This window comes from Vicia villosa, unplaced genomic scaffold, assembly GCF_029867415.1.
Source record: "Vicia villosa cultivar HV-30 ecotype Madison, WI unplaced genomic scaffold, Vvil1.0 ctg.000939F_1_1, whole genome shotgun sequence".
In the NCBI taxonomy this organism is placed as follows: Eukaryota; Viridiplantae; Streptophyta; class Magnoliopsida; order Fabales; family Fabaceae; genus Vicia; species Vicia villosa.
The window spans coordinates 225,210-247,446 of NW_026705421.1; the positions used below are offsets into that span (position 1 = coordinate 225,210).

Here is a 22,237-nt window from a genome sequence, read left to right on the forward strand (position 1 = left end):
AGTGTGTCGCTGTGAGGTGCACTTGTTCTGTTGGTTAAAGAAGAAGGAAGGTTATGTGAGGCTTTGTGTTGATGCAAAAAGGGCAAGTGGTGGCTTATGTTTCAAGGCAACTTAAGATTCATGAGAGGAATTATCTGACGCAAGATTTAGAGTTGGCCGCCGTTGTTTTTGTTTTGAAACTTTGAAGGCACTACTTGTTTGGATCAAGATTCGAGGTATATAATGAACGCAAGAGTTTGAAGTAGTTGTTTGATCAGAAAGAGTTAATAATGAGGCAAAGAAGATGGTTGTAATTCTTGAAGGACTATGATTTTGGTTTGAATTACCATCCGGGAAAAGCGAACGTTGTAGCCAATGCATTGAGTAGGAAATAATTGCATATGTCTATGTTGATGATTCAAGAATTGGAATTGTTGGAACAATTTCGAGATTTGAGTTTGATTTATGAAATGACTTTTTCATGTGTTAAGCTTGGTATGTTGAAGCTTACTTGTGGTATTCTTAATGAGATTAGAGAAGGTCAGAAATCGAATTTGAAATTGGTAACATGATGACATTGATAAATCAAGGAAAAGATAGTGATCCTCGGATTGATGAGAACGGTGTCATGAGATGTTGTGATCGAGTTTGTATTCCTGATGTTTCGGATTTGAAAAAAAAAAGAATTTTGGATGAAGGGCATCGTAATGGTTTGAGTGTTCATCCTGGTGCTACTAAGATGTATCAAGACTTGAAGAATTTGTTTTGGTGGCCTGGAATGAAACGTGATATTGCGCAATTTGTGTATTCGTGTGTGACTTGTCAGAAGTCAAAGATTGAACATCAGAAACCGTCTGGTTGATGCAAGCTGTCATACCCGAAAATTTGCCCTCATATACTTGCAAATGTCATTTTATTTCAAATAAGTGACATAGCCCAGTCGGTAAGGATTTGAGGTTAAAAGGTACAAGAGCGAGATGTCCCGGGCTCGAATCTCACTTCTAACATCTCTCCTTTTTTATTTATTTTCTAATTTTAATTCTAACTTTATTTTCATTTATTCAAAAATCATAAAAATTGCATTTTTTTATTATTTTAATTTAAATTTTCGCACTAATTAAACAAGCATTTTTCTAAATAGTCAATTTTCACTTTTATGCATTTTTTAGTCAAAAATCACCAAAAATCATAAAATATTCAAAAAATCCAAAAAAAGAAGTTTTTAATTCTAATTTTCGTTTTTTCTTTTAATTTTTTTTAAATATTAATTTTTAATTGTAATTCATTATTTTATGCATTTTATAGCTAAAAAAAAATCAAAAATAAAATAGTACTTGTAGCTTAGCTTTTGGTCCAAGTCAATTGGCATTAAAATTTATTTGATTTGATTCTCTCTAATTTTGGATAAAATCAAAACAAATAATTTTCTTATGTCAATAGTATTAATGTTAATTTATCTTTTCCTTTTTTTATTTTAACCTAACTTTACACTATAAATTGAGTCACTTTGTACACATTTAAAAAAAACTAACAATTACCAATTTCTCAATTCACTCTCACAACTAAACACTTATTTTTTTTAACACCTTCAACCCCATTCTTTATTCCTAATTCCTACATACAAGACAATTCATCGAGTTTCTTCAATATCATTTTTTCTTCTTTTGCTTGGTTCCTGGCCAATGATTTCCTATGAGGCCTCCTCTTCTTCTTTTTTTTTTTTTAAAGAAAAAACCTTTTCTAAATATTTTTATCAAAACTAAAAATAAATCTTTTGTTTTCAAAACCTTTTGGCCGATGATTAACATATGAGGCCCATGATGTATGTTTTTATACTAACTTTATTTTTTGGCCAATGATGATACTTGAGGTCACCTTTTATCAAAATTCTTATGTTTTTGACATCCTCTTTATTTTTCGAAACACTTTCTTTCAACTCCCTTTTTTAAAAACCTTTTTCAAATACTTTATCTAGAATTACAATATTTTTGGCCAATGATGATACAAGAGGCTTGTTTTTTTTTATAATAATTGTTTTGTGCCATTGTTGTTACATTTTAGTTTAAATTTATGTTTTTACGATTATAATATTTTTTTAAAACCCTTAGGAATGTTTGCCCTTTTAGCCATGATCTAACTTTCTGAACCTTTCTTTATTTCTTGGGAAAAACGCTTTTTATAATATTTTTTATTTTTATTGTAACTATTATCATTACTAACCTTTTTTATTATAATTATTAGTAATATTTTTGTTAATTTCTTCTATTATTATTATTATTATTATTATTATTATTATTATTATATTATTATTATATTATTGTTATTATTACTGTTATACTATTATTATTATTCTTATTATACTATTGTTATTATTACTATTATACTATTATTATTCTTATTCTTATCCTATTTTTGCAGGCACTTTCTTTCGCTAAAGAGGAGCGGTGCAGGAATATGGGTTTACCATTGTTAAGGCATAAAACTTTTGCCTCTTCGAAAACCTGATTGGCATCCCATGGACCTCCAACTACACCATATCAGATCAAATCCTGTTTTTTTTAATTCATTTTTCTAATTATTGGTTTATTGTTTTATTATTTAAATTTTCACTAAAACCTTAATATTTTTTTTCTCAAACCATAAAATTCATGTTATTTTCATAAATTACTCAAAATCTTTTTTTATAAAATTAATTTTCTTATTTTAGTAATTAATTTGAATTAATTAGAATAATTAGTTAATATTTTTAATTAGGTTTATGATTTAAATTAGGATCAATTTTAAATTAATTTTAGGATCAATAGTTAAATAATTTAATTTAGGATTAATTAATTAATTAGTTAAATTAGGTTAAATAATTAGGCTAATTAGGTTTATTTAGTCAATTAACTGTTTCTGTATTTTAATTTAGTGCAATTAGGCTTAGTAATTAACCTCAACTTTAAAAATCATAGATAACCCAAGAGGTAGGCGTTTCCCATTAACCTTTACGATTTAGGTTTGCCCCTTTTGTAATTAAACATTGAATTTCTTCAAACGCGCATTCTCTTCTCACCTCATATTCTATGATTGTCGTATGTTTGTGCTAATTCCCAACCTTGGGGTAAAACTTGTTTATTTATTTAATTTGTGCCTTTATTTAAATTTCTGCCTTTATTTAATTCTTTGCCTTTAACTTTAATTATTTATTTTTAAGTTTCGCTTTTACTATTTATTTTAAATTCTAGAAAATGTGTATAGGCTTGCAAGGTTTTTTTGTAATAGTTTAGTTTTACTTTTCTGCCTTTCTTTTCTGCCTTTATTTTTCTGCCCACAAGTGTTTATTGTAATAGCGTAGGAACTTATATTCTCTGCCTTTAATATCTGTATAATATTAATTGTTGTGGTTAGTAACCCTAGGGAGTGCAACCCTGAATTGAACATAGAATCACTAATTTTACAAGATAAAATATTTGAATTGAACCACCTGATTGTGCCACACACACCTTTAAGGTAACCCCTCTTGTTGCCTGTTGCCTTATTATTTGCTACCTTGTTGCCTTTTTATTATTATCGTAAAATAGTCAATTCCCTCGATTCCGAGGATACCTAAAGCAAATGTTGCCCTCAGTTCATTCATCATCAATTTTTTCCCTCGATGTTGCCTCGATAAATGATGATTTGTCCCTATTGCTAAGGTATCCTCGCCTGCTTCCTAAAAGATTAAATGACTATTATATTCCTCCCTTAGACTACCTTCCCTCTTTATGGCAGGGACAGTCTTATGGCGAACGATAACTCCGATGACCCTTTAAATTCGATAAAAGGACTTCCTACCCTCCTATGGTATGGATAGCCCTGAAAAGCTAAAAGAACAAAATTTAAAACTTAGGGTTGTTGCTACTAATTGCTTGCTCTAAATTCAAAATCTTTTCCCACTCTTTTTTTCAAAAATCAAATTCAAAAGACTACGCTTATTTACAAGTTAAAGTTCTTCTTCAAAGCTTTTCTTATTCACACACTACACTTCAAACATTTCAAACAATTCAAAAGTGAGCTAAGCAATTAAGAGCCCATGGATAACCATGGATACAAAGGGTGCTTTAAACCTTCCCTTTGTATAACTTACCCCCCGAACTCAATCTTTTTAAAAGGTCCTTTCCTGTTCTTTTATGCCTTTCTATAAATTGGATAAAATAAAAGTCGGTGGCGACTCTTGCTATCCGCAACATTTTTAAATAGTCAGTTCTCCTACCGTGTTACAGAACTGGCGACTCTGCTGGGGATATCGAATAAAAGAGGGGTTACCTTAAAGTTTAGGATCACTTAATGTTTGTTTTGCTTGCTGTATTTTTTCAGGGCTGTTTCAGGAATTAAATGAAGGACGAATCCTATACCCGTATTCAAGTACACTTAAGATAGGAGTGGCATAATCATGCCGACCTCTTTCACATATGTGGGAGATGAGTCAATATGAAGTTCACGCTTGAGTTAGGAATCCATAGATATATGTAAACCTTTCTCAAATGAGGGAGGTCTATGTATATAACTTTGGGTGCGTCGGAGCTCAAGGACCTTTAGTTACCCTTAACCCATCTTGGCCTTTAGGAAGTAGTGGGGGGGCTACTCTTGACAAATGTTGAGAGCCTAGTCGCTACCCGATACTATTGTTTTGATAGGTTCTTTATCAAAGTATCATTGCATGATGCGAATGTATCATGTCCGAGGGTGCTTTAGAAGGGGCTGACAATTTTGAGTAACCTGGTAGAACCCTGTTGCTGAAATCTATTTATCCATAGAAGTACCTTTGGGGAAGGGTAGTTACCTAGTCAAACTCCATGCAAGCCTTTAAACCTAAGGACATTTGTGTGACTTGCTTGTGTGTGCTACTAACCCTTTTATTTCCCTGCAGGATTTGCTTGTAGGACATTCGTCCTTATTACCTTATGCTTTACCTATTGTATTGCATTCGCATAACATCATGACATCACATGTTAACTAACCCTTTCAAGGATCTTAGGAACTTAGGGCGCACGATTTCAGGTGCCCTTATCAAAGACTAAAATCTCATCAAAGGGCGAGAGGATTTATTTTCCGCTGGCCACATACCTTCCAATTCAAAGACTCAGTACCTATCAAGGGGCAAGAGGATTTATTTTCCTCTAGCCACATACCTTCCAATTCAGAGACTCAGTACCTATCAAGGGGCAAGAGGATATATTTTCCCCTAGCCATATACTTTCAAATTCGGAGGTATCCCGAATCAGAGGCTATGACCCACTCGATATGGTGAGCTTGATTCCCATAGAAGAATACCCAAGAATCATAGTTCTTCAAACGAAGATACGACCAAATCATTTTCTGATGTTGCTAACTAAAATCCTAAAGATCCTTGAAAACATTGCATTTGCATTCATAACATCGCATAACAGGTTTCTCACAACAGGTATCTCATCCTCTCTCGCTGTTTACTTCAGCCCAAATTTATTTCGATCAATCAATCAAACACCTTCAGGCTCAGAACGTCTGATCCCAAGCTTTGATTCTGAACTCAGTCAAGGGGCAAGAAAAATTGAAGGCACTCCTATTCCTATGTACAATTACAATGCGAGATATGCTTGTCATTCGAACAATCATGATCATGATGTAAAGGATTGTAGACCGTTGAGGCATGTGATTCAAAACTTAATTTATGACAAGATCATTGATTTCAACTCACCCGAGAAGCCTCATATGGCTGATACTGCAAAGACCATAATGAACGTAACCAATCTAATGGGGCATTTTTTATCTCTACACCGGCACCACAATAACAACGTAAGCCAGATGTACCTAAGAGTCAATTCACCAAGATCAATATAACATCTGTTGAAGATCAGATTGATTACTCCGAGGGATGTGCCTAAGAATTCTAACACCTCCACTCCTGGCTATAAACTCAATGCGAGGTGCGTGTACCATTCCAATAGTCCTGGACATTACACAAACAATTGCTGGACATTGAAGAATAAGATTTAAGATCTGAACGATGATGGGGAGGTCAAATTCAACCCTCCTGAAAACTCCTGTGGTGATCACCGCTCCTATGCCTACTCATGACAAGACTGATTCATGTTTAAACGGATGAACTTTTGGATCATTATATCTACTTTCGTTTGCAAGTCTCTTTTCTGTTTGTTTAAACATTTGACTTATGATAGACATTATCTGTTTTAATAATCATCATCAGTGCATTGCATATGTTCGTCTTGAATAAATTATTTTGCTATCACTCATTTTAAATTGCGTCTTTACTTTGCATATGTTTTGTGATACTCGACTCCTGCTAAAGTTGTATGCCTTTTGAGGGAGGATGACGAAAACGATACCGCAATCTCATACATATGCTTTTGAACGGACTATGCTGACGATGTACAGACATTGCTTCAATTCCTAAACAGTGGAGATATAAGGATGTTAATCCCTCGTCAACCCCTTTGAGCCTAAGGAGTAGAAGTTTTTTTTTTTCATATGCAAATTGAACCCTTAATCATAACCCGGGGCAGGGTAGTTACTCAGTTAACTCAGTTATGCCAATATGCCTTCTGTACAAGTAACGATGGGTACTCGTAATCATTAAGTCAGACAGTAAACATCTATCAAAAGAAAAAAGCTATTAAGTCAAAACCTATGAAGGAGACTTATATGAAATTGAAACATTCCGCTGATTGTAATCTCAAAATAAACAGTTCAGGCAAAAGTTAGGGATAACAAAGTCAAAAGGAGGTTGCTAAAAATCCTCGACAAAAGAAAACATTTCAAAAGAGGTCACTACAAATCCTCGACAAAATAAAGTATTACAACTAAGGACGACTGACTGTCCAAATTAAACCTTTGATACTTTAACCATCATCAAACATCAATGTTACAACTTCAAGGCTTTTCTAAGGCTTAAACGCAGAACTAACTGAGCATAGGATCGAAGAACATCACGAAGATTGAGATGGGTACAAATAAATTTTGAGCCATTTATGTTTTGTTTCTTGAAACCGTGAACCAAGCCACGTTACAACCCTTGAAATTCCTAACTGAAGCATGGTTAGTTCGAAAGCATATTATCGCCAAAAAGGTATCTCGACTCCTTAAGGTTTACCACAAATGCTGAGTTGATACTTTGTTTTACGAACATCACGTTTTTACAAATATCACGCTTTTACATCTTTTGTTTTAATGTTTTTCAAAAACTCATGACAGACATATGCATTGCATCTCATGAATTCATTATTAAACATATTGTGCTACATAATTTCAAGTGTTAGCATCAGGAAGAACCTGCACAAGGTACGGCTAATGACTAAAAGTCATCCCGACGGACGAAACTACTTCAGCAGCAACATCTCTTATGTCTGACACAGTTGATTAGAAGCAATGTATACAAGGGGCATGACATGCTTTGTCCAATCAATCTGGGGCAACCAGGTCAAGATCCAAAGATTCTCTCAAGAGCATCAAACAATCAGGGGCATACACCCAAGTAGTTCTGAAGCTACTTCCCGATTAGTCAGGGGCATCATACTAAGTTTATGAGTGCTTGGGGCATGTCAACCATAGTACACATCTTATAAGAACCTCGTAAGGAGAATCTCTTCAAATTCCCTACTAGCTGGGGCAAAGCTATGCACGGCATGTTCGACACTTCGACCAATACTCAATGGCGTGTCCCAGTTAATAAAAGTCCAGGAATGACAACTACTATAACCATTGGGGGCAATGTTCAAAGCATCCATGCCTTCCCACGACGACGGTTTCACAGGATCATATCCCCACAAAGTAATCCCTGAGAAGACATCTTCAAATGTTCCCTTTCCAACAGAGATATAGTTCCCTAACGGAGTTTACATCTTCGACACTGCTGGTGCTCCGATGCCTTTCTTTTCTCCAAACAGGGTTATTCATCTCTCTTATCCCCAGTCGGGGTACATCAAGATCAATCATTCAAATTGCTTTCATCCCCAAACAGAAATCATAAATCCCCAGGTGTATATCTTTAAAACAAGATCAGGCATCAGAGCCACAATGATCCGGAGATTTATGTTCTCAACCAAGAAAAATCACTAAATCATGTCCATACATCATTTATCATAAACATATTCATACATTGCATACAATACCTCATAATAAATTCATACATAACATGCAAGTTTCTCATTTATTTTGAGAGACTCATCACATGATACATGCATCATGACATTGCATAAAGACTAACTTTACCTTTTTCAGAATACAGGTACAAGCAGATAAACAAATGTCTAATCTTCAAAGATCTAAATTCATCAATACAAATGGTGGAGACGATCATTACAAGATCTCAATTGGTTACCCCACAAGGTGCTGAGACGATTAACCTTCCAAGATCTAATTCAGTTACTACGAACGGTGCTGACACGACCAACATTCCAAGATCTAATTCTATCATCACAAACGGTGTAGACACGATCATCCTTCCAAGGTCTAATTCAGTTACTACGAACGGTGCTGACACGATCAACATTCCAAGATCTAATTCTATCATAACGAACGGTGTAGACACGATCATCCTTCCAAGGTCTAATTCAGTTACTACGAATGGTGCTAACACGATCAACATTCCAATATCTAATTCAATCATCACGAACGGTGTAGACACAATCATCTTTCCAAGGTCTAATTTAGTTACTACGAACGGTGCTGACACAATCAACATTCTAAGATCTAATTCTATCATCACGAACGGTGTAGACACGATCATCCATCAAAGATCTAATTCGGTCACCACGAACGGTACTGACACGGTCAAAGAAAGAGACAGACAAACTTAATCATGACACTCAATTCAGAAAAGACCACGACAATGGAGTCACGGCAATGAAGTCACGACAATGGAGTCACGACAATGGAGTCACGACAATGGAGCCACGACAATGGAGCCACGACAAAGGAGTCACGACAATGGAGTCACGACAATGGAGTCACGACAATGAAGTCACGACAATGAGGTCACGACAATGAAGTCACGACAATGGAGTCACGACAATGAAGTCACGACAATGGAGTCACGACAATGAAGTCACGACAATGGAGTCACGACAATGTAGTCACGACAATGTAGTCACGACAATGGAGTCACGACAATTGAGTCACGATGTTATACCCCAAAATTTGCCCGCATCTTTTTTCAAAGAGAAGGCAACAGACTTCTGTCTAAAAATTTGGAGTTTTATATAATCTTGGATTTTATTTCATAAATATCCTGATTTTATGAATACCCAGTTTTTAGAATATTTTTTATACGGTATTTTGGTTCGCTGTTGAATTTATTCTTACACAAACGCCAAATACTATTTATCACTTCACACGCTGTTTATTTGAGATTTATTTTCAGATAAATAATACTGACACAGTTGGTACAGAATTAAATTTTGCAGGCACAGAGACTGGGGATTCAGACTGTACTGGTAACAATTAAATTATTATTGGTTTTTTGTTTCCCACTAATTTTTTGTACTATATTATTTTCAAATCTCTTCCTTTCTTTTCAAATCTCTTTCTTTCAAATCAAATCCTAACTTTATTCCATACACTTTCTTTCAAATCCTACTACCACTCAAACTTTCCTTTTTTGTACGGTATCACTTCATTCCCCAACGTCTCCATCCTTCTTTTCACTCTATAAATACCCATCATTTTTTCCATAAAATCTCACATCAAATTTCACTCATCTCCCAAATTTCTATCATACTATCTCATAATTATTTCCTCTTCTTCCCCGGCAAAAAAATGGCAAAGTGGGTGGATACGTTTTTTCTTATGGTCCTCACTGTTTTTACGGTGATCATGTCTTTTTTTTGTCTGCATAGTCCTGAAAAATACGGACCTGGGATGCTTGCACTCCCTTACATCTATATATTGTTGTTTATAGCATGGGTTTTTAATCGTCATACTTAAAGTTTGTCGTATCTTTCGCTTTCAGATAATGTACCGTTCATTATATTTGTCGTACTGTTCGCTATATTTTTATGTAATATTTGTACTGTCAGTATTAAATATGGTACTATCTGTTGTACCGTCGTTTAATTAGTAAGATAATATTATGTGTGTTTATTGCTAGTTAAATTTTTATTTCTGTGCATTAAATCCTTTTCAATATTATTACCGCTAATTTCGTTCACGTACAGTATATTTTTTATGTTTGTGTTTTTCCAACAAATCATGTAAATAATTTTTCACCATTAACACAACAAAAACAAAAAAGAAAAAAATTAACTTTAAAGTTTTCACTTTAACTGTTACGTTAATGCCCGGACAGCCAGTTAAAAGTCAAACCCGCTGACAGCACGATTCTCCGTGTTTGTACCATCAGTCAAATCAATCTTTTGCATTTCAAAATTACAAGATTTTTGTTCTAGAAGTCTTCTGATAATCACATGATCAACAGAGACTCAACACTGCACAAAAATCAGGTGCGCTTAACTGTCTCCTAGACAAACAGTCCCTAACTAGGGTTTTTGTTTTTTTCCAGGAGAACAAGTTTTTTGAGACCTCAAATGGATTTCATGGATCTCCATATGTCTCAAAGTACCACCAGACAAATTTTCAAACTTCGATTCGCTCAGACGCACAGTCAACAGCTCAAACAGCCAACAGACGACCAGTTTGACCGAAAAGTCAACAGACAGTCAAAAATGCAATTTTTTGCCAACATCCATATTTTGTCAAAAGATTCATCATTTGATCAATGGTTGATCTTAAATCATCAAGAAAAGTTTAGAAATCGACAAAACCCCAAGTTTCAAAACTAGGGTTTTCTCCTAAAAAGTCAACTGAACTTTGACCGGCCATAACTCTCTCCTCGTTCATCAGAAAAATTCCAACCAAAGCTCATTTTGAATGAAATTTAATTATCTTTCAAATGAAATTGGTCCCATGATCATTAGGTTTACCATTTGGAAAATATGAGCCAAGACATTACAGGTCATTTTCAAAGTCAACAAAAAGTGGTTTTTTGTCAAAGCCCATAACATCAAGATAACTTCTCCAAATGCAAAAAAGCTTCCAAAGTAGCTTGTAGAGGACATCTTGAGGTTTCTAAAAAGTACAAGAACTCCTTCATATGATCAAAATTGAGGGAGTTATGCCTTGTTGAAGTTGGCTATTTTTTGGAAAAATGCATGAAACCAACAATGATCAAAATTGTTTTTTTTTTCCAAAAGAGGCCAAGCATTTATGATCCAAACATGATTCTAATGATGTTAAAGGCCTCCCACGACCAACATTAGGCCCATGACCTTTTTATTTCTTTTTTAATTTAATTTAATTTCATTTAAAGTTAAATTAAAAAAGAAATGGTTCAAGATAATGATTCAATGCTTTGTCCTTAGCATGAGCCACCATGTTTGATCCAAATTCTGCAGCATAGAGGTACAGAACACCTATGGCAAGATGGGTGAAGAAAATTGGAGCCATGGCCAAGAAATTCAAAGCTTTTATTATTAAAAAATTCAAAAGTTCAAAAGTTCAAAGACACTCAAAGCTTGTTAGCTTAAGTTTGCAGCACTCCTATTGCTTATAAAAGGCTTGGAATACTTCAGCAACATAACACACACGAAAATTAGCCAAAGGATAGCCAAGAAATTCATAAAAATCTCAAAAAACATCACATACTTTCAACATTTTCGTTTTCTTTGTATAAGCTCATATCAATCCCAAGTAATCACTTCAATCTTCATATATTTCCATTTCAATAATTTTTAACCTATCAAAAAAATCAGAAAAAAATATTTTCTTTTTATTAAATTAGGTTTATATATTATAAACTAATTTTGTACATATTTAGAATATTTTTCTCTTTAAGTTTAATTTATGTGTATAATTATATGTTAATTAACTTAATAATTTCAAAATCATTTCAAAAATCACAAAAAAAATTAATTTTATTTTAAAATTAATTAACAAACAACTTGGACATATTTTAGACTTAATTTTTAGGTTCAAATTTTATTTCTAATTTTTGACCTTTTAATTAAATTAATTATGCCTTAATCTTAATTAAAATCAACCATCCAAAAATCCAAAAATATTTTCCCTTTATCTTATTGCAATTTAAATTCATAGATAAGTGTATAGGTTGTCAAATTCATGTAAATAGCGTAGTTTACATTTCTCGCACAATCGATGTAACAGCGTAGATTTACTTCCCGCATTTTACATTCCCGCACTTTAAATTTCTGTACATATAAAATTGCGTGTATGACAAGAATAATAACTGAAGCGTTAGATCACTAATCTCAAAGATAATATATCTGAAAACAAAACAGAATCACACTTGCACCTCTTAGGGTAATCCCTCTATTACTCTTTTCAAAATCAATCATATTATTTCAAATGCGAAAGTTTAAATTTTTCTTCTATATCCAGTCAATGAAAACTTTCTAAAGAAATGGTAAAAGGCCTTATGAACTTAGGGTATACCTCCTAATTGCTTGCTCAATCAAAAACAACAAAAGCTTTTCCACATCACTGTTTTTTTAAAACAAACTTTCAAAAGACCAAGGAAACTGTACGGCATGTACCGATATGGTTAATCTGGTAGTCACCGTTAGTGCGACACTTTGGTCTGTACTGATATCCCTTGAAAATGATCAAGGAGTATGTTAGACTTCTGAAATGTCATCAAGCACTGATTTGCCTTAAAACCTTTAGTTGAACTTGACTTGTGGCCTATTAAGTGACTGGCTTTGAAATTGATCGAAGTTGGTTATCCTCGAGGAATGTTTTGATCGGCCGTCCGAGTGCCGTATTGAGATGTTGTCTCCAAGGACCATAGAACCCGAATACCATTTTAAGACAGGTTTAAACCAACTAAACTTCAGTGGGGAGGGTATCACCTATGAACCTCGTGCAAGCCTTTAAACCTAAGGCTATTGTGTGATTTGTTTGTGTTTTCCACATGTTTGACATCATGACATCATAAGCATCATAAACATATCATTTTTTCTCACTAATCATTTCAAGGATCAAAGAGTTTATTTTTGTTCTGTTGTTGCAGGTAATGGCTCACGCTACCAGAAATTATATCCGGATCAACATCTCAACAGTACCATCTGAACTTAAGGAATTAATATCAGAATTTCCCATAAATGCTCAATTCACCGAGAGGCATGGTCACCTACTCCATTTGGTTACCTCAAAATTTGAAGAAGACATGATACGGGTCCTGTTCCAATTCTTTGATCCCGAACATCATTGTTTTACATTTCCTGATTACCATCTAGTACCCACCTTGGAGGAATTCTCTGAACTAATTGGGCTACCTGTTCGAGATCAATTACCTTTCACTGGTTTAGAAAAGATCCCAAAGCCTGAAATCATTGATGCTGCCTTACATTTACGAAAGTCAGAAATCGAGTCTAATTGGGAAACAAAGAGTGGAGTCAAGGGTTTGCTTGCTAAGTCTTAATGGGAAAGGCTCGATCACTATTAAAAGATAGGAGTTACCAAGATTTTGAAGAAGTTGCGGCTCTTTTGATTTATGGGTTGGTTTTATTCCCTAATCCCGACCAATTCATAAGTGTGCACGCTATCAACATTTTCTTAACCCGCAATCCGGTACCTACTTTGCTGGGAGACATTCTACATTCTCTACACACTCGTACCATGAAAAAGCGAGGAACTCTTATGTGTTGTGTACCACTACTGGCTAGATGGTTTACATCACACCTTCCCCGATCAGTGTTGAGAAACGAGCAGAGGATGCAATGGTCTCGCAGAATTATGTCTTTATCTCATTCAGATATCCGCTGGAACAACTTTTTTCAAGAAGACATCACTCTCATTGACCATTGTGGGGAGTACCCTAATGTGCCACTCCTTGGCATTAAGGGAGGCATCACCTACAATCCCTCTTTAGCTTTGTGCCAATTTGGATACGCACGAAGAAATGGTCCTCACGACATGATCATCCACGGCATTGTGTTCGACTACGAAGATGATTCCCAAAGATATCGACGAAGGTTTATACATGCTTGGGGCAGTGTCTACAAAGTAGAAAGCAAGTCTTTAGGACAATAAAATTCTATTCCCATGGAGCCTTACCTCAAATGGGTGCGTGCTCGTGCTCAGAAGTTCATCATGCCATATCCCGCTATCCTACCTGTGACTATTGAGCCAGAAGTCGAAGGGGAGGAACCTCGAGTTATTTTGCATCCGGACATGCCGACTGACCTGGAAGAGCTGCAGAAATCTTAGATTCAACTGAAAGAAGAAAGGGACACCTTCAAAGCACATTGACAAGACTATGAGAGAAAAGTGTTGGAGGTCACCAGACAACTACATGAAGAACAGCAGATCAATACATTCCTGGGTGCAAAGAGAAAGCGTCCATGGGAGGCTTGAAGAATCCTTTATTTTCTTTTATTTTGCTTTATCTTGTAAGCCCGAAAGAGGCAAAGAAACAAAAAAAAAAGAAAAAAAAAGAAAAAAAGAAATAAATGTTTGACTAATGAATGTTTGTTTCTCTTTTGTTTAAACAAATTTAAATTCTAAGATCCTTGAAAACATTGCATATACATTTCATTCATAAACATTGCATAACAGGTTCACATAACAGGTTTCTCATCTCCTCGCTGTTTATTTCAGTTAGAAGGGATGGATTCCGAAACAAGCATCAAGAATCTCGAAGCACGGAACGCCCAAGTTCAGATAACAATTCTGGAGCTAGCAAAGGGGCAACAGGAACTGAAAGCCCTGATGACCAAGAAGAAAAAGAAGCCTAAGGGATCTATAGGTTTGAGCCATCTCGTGAGGAAAGTCAAAATCCCAGCCAGGATGCCCAGAAAGGCGTCAATCCCTAAAGTAGTAGGTGAAGGTGATCAGGAAGACAATCACAGCCACCAGGGTTCTGCAAAACTCTCCCTCTCTGCTAACGAAGAAGATTATCATTCTGAAGACGAACATGGTGGTAGCAAATACCAGCAGTTGGAAGAACGCATGAAAGCTATGGAGATACAAAAAATACCTGGTTTAGACTTCAACGATCTTGGACTAGTCTCAGATGTTGTTATTCCTCCAAAGTTCAAAGTTCCTGTCTTTGCAAAGTATGATGGAGTCTCTTGCCCAAAGCTGCATCTAAGGTCCTATGTGAGAAAGATACTACCTCATACGGCAGATAACAAATTGTGGATTCATTTCTTCCAGGAAAGTCTGCCGGGTACACAACTCGAATGGTACTACCAACTGGAAAGTGCAAAAGTTCACACCTGGGAAGATCTGGCTACTGCTTTCTACAAACAGTATCAATACAACGCTGACCTTGCATCAACTCGTACTCAACTACGAGGCATGACCATGGCACCAAAAGAAAGTTTCAAAGAGTATGCACAAAAGTGGAGAGATCTAGCTGGAAGGGTTTAACCTCCCTTATCTGATCGCGAGCTGGTCGACATGTTCATGGGAACTTTAACTGGCCCTTTCTATAGTCACTTGATGGGAAGCTCGTCGTTAGGTTTCACTGACCTGATATTAACTGGAGAACGTGTCGAAAGCGGCATTCAAAGTAGAAAAATTCAAGTAGGCTCCTCCTCTGGTACTACAAAGAGGCCCATCAGTGGGAGAAATGAAGTCAATACGGTGCACAGTCAGAAAAGTCGCAACAAAAGTGAGCATCACCAATCTGTAGGGGCTGTTCTGATCTCTGCGTCTGCACCTCAAAAAGATCAACCGCCGAAGTATACGCGTCAACCAGATGCACCGAGAAGAAACTTCACCAAAATCAATATGCCAATCTCTCAAGCATTGCAGCACTTCTTAAAGGCAAATCTGATTACATTGAAGGATCCTCCGAAGAATGTCAACACTTCCTCTCTTAGTTATCGCCCCGACGCAACATGTGCATACCATTCCAACTGTCCAGGACATGACGCAGATCACTGTTGGGCCTTGAAAAATAAGATCCAAGACATGATAGATGCTGGGGAAATTGAATTCGATCCTCCAGAGACTCCAAATGTCATCATTGCGCCTATGCCAAAACACGACAAGACCGTTAATGCTATCATGGACACTGTTTATATCTATGATGTGAGAGAACTGTCAACTCCTCTCCTTGAAATCAAAAGAAAGCTAATACAAGTTGGTTTATTTCCAGGTTGTGACCCTGATTGCTTTTATTGCGCACACCTACCCAATGGTTATGAAAATCTGAAAAGAGGAATTCAAAAGTGGATGGATCGTCGTATCATTATGTTTGAGAAACTCCCTTCTATAGACAATTTGTGCGAAGTTTTTTCAAATTGGATGAAGATAGAGGACGTCTCAGTGGTTTCTAACATACCATTGAAAATCCCTACCAAGGCTCCCTTCAAAATTTCTGCTGCACCCAGAGTGGCATCTGTAATCATCACCAATCCGGCTCCATTTCCATATTCCTCAGACAAAGCTGTCCCGTGGAGTTATGGCGCTAATGTTTATGTCCATGGAGTTAAACAAGACACCTTGACTGAAGAGGCCGTGAATTTTACTAATCCAGCTGTTGATAATATTGTGGGGACTAGTAAGATTACAAGAAGTGGAAGGATCTTTTCACCAGAAATTTCTCCAAATGTTACTACTATTCCAGTCCAGGTCCCAGTTCCTAATCAAGATGTCAATGCTCGAGGAAAAGAGCCACTAGTTGAACCAGTTCAAGTACCTGTTGAAGTCACTATTGAAGATCCTTCGAGGCAAGAAATGGAGGAGATATTGAAAATCATCTGCAAAAGTGATTACAATATTGTTGAACAACTGGGGCACACTGCTTCAAAGATTTCAATGCTATCTCTGCTAAGGTATTCAGAAGCTCATGCCAAAGCTCTGATGAAATTCTTGAAAGCTGCCCATGTACCAGAGGAGATTTCAGTCGACCAATTTGAAAATTGTGTTGCCAGTCTAACAGTGGATAACGGTCTCGGTTTCTCTGATGCTGATTTAACCCCTGCTGGGAAAAATCACAATAAAGGCCTACACATCTCTATTGAATGTAACGGCACCACTTTGTCTCATGTACTGGTGGACAATGGTTCCTCGTTGAATGTGTTACCAAAGGTAGTACTGAAAAACTTGACTTCGAAGGAGTTGTGTTACAACCAAGCGATGTTGTGGTAAGAGCCTTCGACGGGTCAACAAGAACAGTATACGGAGAAGTTAAGCTCCCAATCAGAGTGGGCTCTCAGATCTTTGATTCTACCTTTTACGTGATGGAAATTCATCCAGCATACTCCTGTTTACTAGGACGCCCTTGGATACATGGGGAAAGCGCTGTAACTTCTACCCTGCATCTGAAGTTAAAATATCCTATAAAAGGCAAGGTCGTCACGGTTCATGGTGAAGAAGAATATGTGGGTAGCCACCTGAGTAACTCCAAGTATGTTGAGATGGATGGTGAATTCATCGAAACCCCCTGCCAATCTTTTGAGGTGGTCCCCCCGGCTGTCTCTACTGCCAAACATATTTCTGCTACTCCTGCTACAAGAATAACTCCAACAATGGCTTCTCTCAAAGATGCTAAGGCTGTGATCGAAGAGGGTGGTTGTACAGTGTGGGGACAACTCCTTGATGTGCCCTACAAGTTCGATAAGCTAGGTCTGGTCTATGCTAATGGAACTCAGAAGAATGATCAAAGTCCTCGTTCTGGAGGATTAATGTCCCATTTCATCAGCCAAGGAGTAAATGCTATTGAAGATGACGAAGTGATCTCGAGCCATATTACTAAGCAACATCCAAATGAAGTTCCACCCGTTTCCAAGGAGGTTTGGGATACTTTGGGAGAACCAAGCGGCAAGTACGACTTTCTAGTGAAATACACCGCTCCTCAGAGTTCTTTGATTGCCATTGAAGACATTGTCCCAACTGGATGGGATGATCAGTTCGAAGATGACTGTAATACGGTGAACTGACTTTTATAATCGAAATGTGCGGATAGCAAGAGTCGCCACCGACTTTTATTTTATCCAATTAGGAAAGGCTAAAAGAACAGGAAAGACCTTTTAAATAAAAATAGGGTTCGGGGGGTAATTATGCAAAGGGAAGGTGTAAGGCACCCTTTGCATCCATGGTTTTCCATGGGCTCTTAATTGCTTTGCTCGTTTTTTGAAAAGAAATATAGAAGGAGAAAGCGGACTTTAGCTCGTAAATGAGCGTAGCCGTTTGAAGATTTATGAGAAAGAATATGAAAGATTTTTAGAGCAAGGCAAAGCAATTAGGGGCAATTACCTTATAGTTTGAAAAAGGAGTTCTTTTAGCCTTTCAGGGTGAAAGGGTCTATGCATGCCATAAGAGGGCAGGAAGCCTTTAATTTGGAGGTTGAAGGGTCATCGAGAGTTCGTTCGCCATAAGACTTTCCCATGCCATAGGGAGGCAGGTAGTCTAAGAGAAGAACCAGAATAGCCTTTCGTAGGCAGCCAGAGGATACCTCAGCCTTTTCGTAGGCAACTTCCGAGGGTCGAGATCATGTTTAGTGTATCGAAGGCAGCATCATTAGGGATGTAACACCCCGAATTTAATTAAATTGGTTAATTAAATTATTGAAGGATTTAAATATTTGATTTAGTCGAATTTGGATTGTCAGTGTTATTTAAGGGCGTATTTGGAATTATATAAATTGAAGTCGGATAGTCGGAAAATAATATTAAGAATAATATTATTTATAAGTCAGAATTATTATATTGAAGAAATTATTATTATAGGTGATATAATTGATTATTTGAGTTATATATTTTATTGGGCCTAGATTGACTTTGGAGGATATTAAATAAAGAGAAAGTTTAAACACTAAGCCCAATTGGTTTTATATTAGGGTTTTAGAGATTTGGAAAGAGGGGAGTTGTCATAATGAAGAAACAAGAATAGAGGAGGAAGAGGCAAGACTATGGAGAAGAAGAAGAAGCTTAGGGATTTTCATCCATGGTGCCAAATTGAAGTTGCAAATAGAGACCCATTGAGTTGCTTCCATTGATAAGGTAAGGGTGGGGTTCTCTTCCTATAATGGGGTTCATGAACATTTGTATATGGGGATTAGATATGTAGATTTATTGCTTTTGCTTGTGTTAATTGTTGTCGGAAAAATTGGAAATCTATGAATGTCGCCGTAAACTGCTGTTATGTTGATAATGTTGAAATGCTGTTGGTTGTTGAAATTGCTGTCTGTGCGGAAAAAAAAAAGAAAGAAAAGTAGGGAAATGTAACGGATGGCACTTGCTGTAGCAATACACCATGACGGGCAGTACATGGTTTATTTTCTATCTCATGGTTAGGTGCTGCTATGCATTCTTTATTGTTTCCAACATGTGTTTTCCATGTTCTCAGTATTTAAGAATACTTATATAATAGTATTACTGAGTAAACATGAAACAAAAAATATATATACATATAGTAGAAACAAGATATATTTATAATAGTATTACTAAGTGAAGTGAACATGAAACAGTATATATATTAGAAACAAATAGAATTAACTAACTCCTTAATTTTAGAAGACACTCCTGTTTGATCAAAATACCCGAATTAAGCGGTATAATTAGTTGTCCGGAATTTGATAGAAATTTACATGGTAGCTAAATTTAATTAGTAGATTAACATGGTGGTGTTAGTTTGTTGAAATTGTGATATTTTCCGAATCGACTGAAATTGTGTTTGGTTTAAATATTCTTTATAAATAAATTATGATAATTTAATAGAATTGTCAATAGAGTCGTTAGAGTTGTCAATAGAGTTGTTAGAGTCGACAATAAGTTGTCAGAGTTGTTTTGAATTTTTAAGAGTCATATTTTTATTTGTTTTGAGTAATTCTGACATGTTTAGAGTTGTCAGTGTATAACGTCGGTGTTTGTTTTTTTATTGGAACCTTAACAATTCATATCTTTTGAACCGTAACTCCGTTTGAGTCTCCGTTCGAGGCGTTAGAAAGCTAGCGTGATATTCTTTTCAATAAAAATGGTTTTGAGCAATAGAATGCTAGAAATTGGAAATGGAGTAGAAATTGAAGTGAATTAAATTAATATAGTTTGATGTTAATTGGTTAAATTAATAGTTAAATTAATTGCAATGAGTTTAATTGATTGGAATATACTTGAAGTTGGATCAATCATTCGGTTTGTCGGTAGATTACGGTATTTTGAGGATTTGTCCGTAATTGTGTTTTGACTTGAATATGTATGTTGAGAATAATATATGTATATGTCATGATGTTGTGCTAATATTGATTCTCTGTGGTTAGTTGGATAACATTAATTTTAATGATTAATTGCTTAATTTTAAATGTGTATGTTCATATATAATTGGCAAAATGAGAATTAACATGAGATAGTATGGTTACTAGTGTTAATGGGATTTTGTGAATCGTAATTGATTAATTGACCTTTTATATGTGAATGATATGTATGTGTTTGTGAATGTTGTGTACAATTGGTGGATAATTCATCGAGTTGAATTATTGTGATATGCTAAATATTAAGATGGTAGAGATGATCTTAATTGCATAAGTTTGTCAACATTGTACATGCATTCATGTCATGGTGTGCCTTGAAACAAAGGTGGTTTGCTTTGAAACAAAAGCGGGGCTTGGATTCTAGAGTGAATTCGGAAAGCGGTAAACTATATGTTTACATTTGGTGGCTTTGATCTTGTCCGGATCTGAAGCGTGGCTAGATTCTATATGAATCGGAAGCGGTGGAACTTTGGGTCCACATTGGGTACCACATGCATAGAGTCACATGTCTTGCATTGAGTCACATTGAGGTTATGTGATGTTTGAATATATGCATTTATGTGATTGTCATGTGTACATGAGATGTGATAATTGAAATTGGTGATGTTTTAATATATAATTGGTTAAACGTGTGAATATGTGATAATGATGGATTGTGTATATATTTGGGATAATAGTATTGAATCTTTTGAGTATTATACTATTGAATTTTGTGCTTACTTGAATATGTGAAATTTATTAGATGATATTATTTACATGATTATGACTTGTTGTGTGATGAAAAGTATGTGAGATTAATGAACTGTAGAAGTATGATGTGTATAGTAGCTATTGATACTTGTGATGTGATGATTTTATATGTCTGAATCCTAGCATGCAATTTATCATATGCCCACTTATATGATTTGATATCTCACCCTTTTCTCTTGTTTCGCCGTTGCCTTTATATTGGTAACGTGCAGGTATTCAAGTATGAAGATTTAGTTGTCGTTACTCGAATCGGTTGTCGCTCTGATACGTAGCACTCTGGGGGGAACGATTTATGTCATTCATGATGTTGTTGTTTAATTGTGTTATCTTGGTTGAACAAAATGATAAGTTAACTAAGGATATTTTATTGAATACATTCTTAAGTGATTCCACTGTGTTTTAATAAAATAAGTTATTCTGTTTCAAAGATGCTATGTATCCGCTTTATGCGACGAGTTGATTTGTTTTGTTTTTATTATGTGACGCCTCATTTGTTTATTGAGAAATTTTTGAAAACTCTGATTTATATATATTTGTCGGGTAGAAATGGGGTGTTACATTAGTGGTATCAGAGCAGGTCGGTCCGTCCGGCCAAGTTGTCGAGTCAGTTGAGTTGTGTGACAGTTGAATGCTGTCAGTGTTTTATTCCTTAGTACGTGACATGTGTGTGAAACACTGTCGGTACTTGGTTGCTTTGTTGCAGGGATTGGTTTGATTCCAAGTGGGGGAGAAGTTTTACTTTTCAAAGATGTTTCTGTTGTAAGGGATGGTCGGGTATGTTGTTGACAAGCGTAGATGCAAATGTTGTTAAGAGTTTTGGATGTTACCCAGAGTCGAAGACGATGTGAAGTTAAGGATAATTTTGGGAGACAGAAGTTAGAGAGTGGCGATGTTCAGCACAGTTGAGGACTGAGAACTTGTCAGTGTGTTTAACCTTTGAGTCTGATGCCGGTGTTTGACAAGTGATAAAGTTGCGGTAGACTTTATGTTAGACTCGTATAAGTGATTAACGGACATAGTCGAGGTATGAAGTGTTGTGAATCACGAACCCGAGTTGGAACTCGAGAATGCGTGTAGCTTGAGTTTTGAATATCTGATTTGAACTCCGTTTGAAGCGCCAGAAAGATAACGAGATAAAGTGTATTATAAGAATGATTGCTGCAGTCGTAATAGATTTGATTTTGACATGATGATGTTGGGATGGGGTGCAGTTGTTGTCGAATTTATTTGAGGAGTTTGGGAGATAACATAAAAATTGTCGATGCTTGACGTCGA

General features: G+C 35.9%; 1 long non-coding RNA gene across 1 annotated transcript; it reads left to right on the forward strand.

The window, feature by feature from the left end:
* The first annotated feature begins 18,839 nt into the window (after positions 1-18,839).
* Positions 18,840-21,349, forward strand: LOC131632387 (uncharacterized). The gene is made up of 2 exons (XR_009292991.1): positions 18,840-18,965; positions 21,175-21,349. It is a non-coding gene; the product is annotated as an uncharacterized LOC131632387 (long non-coding RNA).
* The last annotated feature ends 888 nt before the right edge of the window (positions 21,350-22,237 follow it).